The 4,424-nt window shown below is 38.6% G+C and overlaps 1 pseudogene; it reads right to left on the minus strand.

Annotated features, from left to right (window-relative positions):
* Positions 1–3,351: 3,351 nt before the first annotated feature.
* On the minus strand, positions 3,352–3,815 carry LOC103732858 (annotated as a pseudogene).
* Positions 3,816–4,424: the final 609 nt, after the last annotated feature.

Below are 4,424 nucleotides of genomic sequence, written 5' to 3' on the forward strand. Positions count from 1 at the left end.
AAGGGTTCCCTTTCACCACATTCTTGTTAGCATTTAGTGCCATTTGTTCTCTTGATCATAGCCATTATGCCTGGAATAAGATGAGACTTTAAAGCAATTTTGATTTTCATTTCCCTAATTAGTAAGTATGCTGAACACCCTTTAAGGGATTTCTTGGCCCTTCTTATTTCTTCTTTTGAGAACTCTGTTCAGATCTACAGTCCACTTTTTAAATTGGGTCATTTGTTTTCTTGACTTTTTTTTTTTTTTAATTCATGTGTGTTCTGTCAGATGTGTAGCTGGTGAAGGCATTTTCCCACTCCATGGGCTTCATGGGCTTCTTCTTCACTGGGTTGATTGTTTCCATTCCTGTACAGAAGTTCTTTAGTTTAATGAGGTCCCATTTGTCAATTGTTGACCTTAATTCCTGAGCAACTGAACTTGGAAAAAGTCCTTTCCTACACATATATATTGTAAGATACTGTCTACATTTTTCCTAAGAGTTTCAGTGTTTCAGGCTTCACATTGAGGTCTTTTATTTGTTTGGAGTTGACTTTTGTGCAGGATGAAAGATAAGGGTCCACTGCAGAGCTATAGTCACAAACCCAGCATGGTGTTGGCACAAAAACCAATTATGTGGATCAATGGAACGAAATAGAAGACACAGACAGGAGTGCACTAAATTTCAGCCCCATAATCTTTGACAAAGTAGCCTTTAAGATTTTTAGAGCATGTTGGATAACACTTAGATCTTGAAACACCACTGTGGAAAGGGATTACTCTTGACCTTTCAGGACTTGATTCAGTACCTATTCAGCAAGGTGCAAAGAGAGGCTGTCCCACACACTTGGAACTTTCTCCACATACATGACCAGGTTATGATACAGCATGGGACTCTTTCCATATGTGATTCCCCACCTCCTCAGCCTTGTGGGCCAATATAAACTTCCTTTGAATATAGGTGCCCTTGAGGTGTTTTGTTAGAGCAGCACACAATGGGCTTAAAAAATGCAATGTTCTATTAGAACTTTAAATACAATCTGTCTTAATACCTAAAATATCATCTTATGAATTTATCTTCCAGAACTGTAACTCATGAGTAGTGACCAAACATTAATGCTGCAAGATTAACAAAATCAAAGTATGAAAATATTTGTAAGAACTAATGATAGGTTTTAAGAAAATATTCATATCTTCTACTCCATTGTGAATTACATATAAGTACAGTTCATTGTGCTAAATTGGTATTAGATAATTACTTACAGAGAAAGCACATATCATTATATTTCATGTTTCTCATGAAACAGTTTATAAATATTAATTCCAAAGCCTTAAAAATTATTTATGATCTTATTTGTATTATCTCTAGAAAAACTCATATTTATTTTATTTTTTGTAATTTTTAAAATTTTTTCAAACTTCATACAGAACAGCTTTATCATCGTTATACAGTCTTCCCCATTAGCACCCTCCCATAGCCCCAACCCCATTGGAATCCATGCATTCTGTCATTTGTGTTAAGGCCTATCATGACAAGTTAGTGCCCCCAGACATCCATCAGTACAAGTTCATCCACTGAGGACTAGTCAGTCTATCTACAGCCTCTCCCTTAAGAAGATCAGTTCTTCCTCACCGAGCAGTAATCAGCTACCAATAATTCTTCATCTAAAGATTGGGGCCTGTTGCCCATTTCCACAGTTCTGTACTGGGTTTTTGTCAGCTTGAGTTCACATGGTTCTTGTGCGTGCTGACACCATTGCTGTAAGTTCGAATGAGCAAGGTCCCAGGAGCCCGTAGGACTCTATTTCCATATGGTCACTCACCTCCTCCTTGGATCTTACAGTCTTTCCACCCTGTCTTCTGCAATGGTCTCTGATCCCTGGGTGAGTGAAATTTAATAGAGGTATCCTGTCCAAGGACCAGCATTCTATAGACTGTTGATTTCTACACTTTGGCCATTTGTGACCTTTTGTGTTCCTGGCCCTCTGTTGCATGAGGGAGCTTCATTAACGAGAACTGAGAGATTCTTTAGTGTCCTCTTTACCCACTTGATCTATGTTCTGTGAACCTTAGGTATAGAGGTTACATGTAGGTGTGCCACTTAGGCTTAAGTAATTCATAGACAATCTCTTTGTGTGACTAGTTGTGGAACTTTTTATTATTTCTGTCTGTTGCAAAAGAAACATCTTTCATGAATGGTGATTGGGATACTTTTCTGTAAATATAAGGATACATATCCTGCACAAAGTAAGAAAGCACATATGTCTAGGTATGTGATAGCCTCGAGATTTTCTCTAAGATCTAGGACCTCTTCAGTCATGTGTATTTGGTTATGCTTACAGCTCCACACATGAGTTCCCACTCATTGAGTGGGCTTTAAGTTCAATTAGGTAGCTGTTGATTGCCCCCAAGATAAAAGTGCTGTGGCTATAACAATGTCATTTGCTGTGCCAGTCATTGATATGGTTATTTACCTTAGAGCTGGGGTTTGACCATCAACTGATATTCTTAGCAGTTTGTGTAATGCTCTCCAAAATTATGAAAACTAACTAACCATCAGGGGAGGTAGCTTCCAGGTCAGTCCCAGTTCCATTGCTCCAAATCCTGTGTCTGAAGCATATTCTTTCTTCAGAAATAGGGTCTTACCTTCAAGTTCTGAGAGGCAATCAAGGGTTGTGGCAATAGCCTGTGCAATTTCAGGAGTCTCTTGGACTACCCTGGCCAACAACTCAAAAGAACATTTCTCCTGTCTGCCACTGTTTCTTGTTATGTAACCTTTGGCTAAACTCATGGACTCATAGAGATATTGTATATGTAAGTTTTTGGAGGTTTTGGGAATAATAATATTCCTTCAAGTTTTTTACACTAGGTAGGCATTATTTATTTTCTCTCTCTCTCTCTCTCTCTCTCTCTCTCTCTCTCTCTCTCTCTCTCTCTCTGTGTGTGTGTGTGTGTGTGCCACTGTTTCTTGTTATGTAACCTTTGGCTAAACTCATGGACTCATAGAGATATTGTATATGTAAGTTTTTGGAGGTTTTGGGAATAATAATATTCCTTCAAGTTTTTTACACTAGGTAGGCATTATTTATTTTCTCTCTCTCTCTCTCTTAAGCCTTAAATACTACAATTTAAATAATATGTTGAACTAAGTACAGGGCAGTGCATTTATAGAGGTTGCATTTCAAAATCAATTTTTTTAAAATTTTGTAACCACATCCTTTCTGCTGTTCCCACGTTTTCATCACACATTGATGTTTTCAGAAGCAAGTACCTTTCTTTTACTTTTTTCCCATTAGACAAGTGACTCCATTTTCTTTTCTTTTCTTTTAATGGTGAAAGAAATCTGTATTTAGAATTAGACTACTGGACTGTTTAGCTGATTCCAATTTTGTTGGCAACATCCAAAACATCGTAGGGAACTAGTCGAACATAGGCCTTCTTCTCTCTGTCAGGTCTGATCAAGGGTGTTGATTTTTACCTCAACAATGTTGTAGAGTTCCTTCACAGCCTGTTTGTTCTGGTGCTTGTTGGCTCTGACACCCACAATGAACACAAGTGTGTTGCTGTCTTCTATCTTCTTCATGGCTGACTCAGTGGTCAGGGAACTTGATGATGGCATAGTGGTCAAGCTTGTTTCTCCTAGGGGTGCTCTTGAGAGGGTATCTGGACTGCCTCCAGAGCTGTGGGGTCTTGGGCCACTGGAAGGCTGGTGACGGGCAGATCTTCTTTTCATGGCTGTGGACTCCTTTCAACATTGCATTTTTGGCTTTCAATCCCTTCATTTTGGCTTCTGCTTTGGGAGGGGCAGGAACTTCCTTCTTCGCTTTCTACACCATCTTAATAAAAAGCTGCATTTTCCTAGAGATAAGTAAAAGTCTCTATAAACTCTTTAGTATTTTCTAGTCAATCACGTTACATGACTCAGATTATTGTTTCTTCCAACCAATAGTGCTGAATGGATTGAATTAAAAGGGAGAAACTATGGAGAGAGATAACTATCTTTAGAAGAAGTCATATGGGAGCCTATCACTAAAGAAGCTTATTAAAGTATATGAATATACAATAGAAAAGAAGGTTAAAAGAAGTTACCCTGTAACAAGGAGATATGGCCCCTACTGGACACCATAGTCTTCACAAAACTAAAATGCCTGACGACAGGAATGGATTTCCTCTTTTGAAGATTTTGACCCCCAAACCTTACTGGCCACTGTCCCTGTTCTCCGTTACTCACCAGAACTTGACTGAAGACATGACATACATGTGTTGTGGAACAAACAAGGAGAAATCAAGCTGGTACTGACTTCATGGCTTCATGTTTCCTGGCTAGCTTTCATAGTACTGGAAGCTGCTATGCATGTTACCAGAGGAGAAAGGAAATCATTAAACTTTGTGAATCCTGCTAATTGCAAAAACTGGCCTGAAAAGATATGCCTACTCCTATAATA

This window comes from Nannospalax galili, unplaced genomic scaffold, assembly GCF_000622305.1.
Source record: "Nannospalax galili isolate Female #2095 unplaced genomic scaffold, S.galili_v1.0 scaffold955, whole genome shotgun sequence".
Taxonomy (NCBI): Eukaryota; Metazoa; Chordata; class Mammalia; order Rodentia; family Spalacidae; genus Nannospalax; species Nannospalax galili.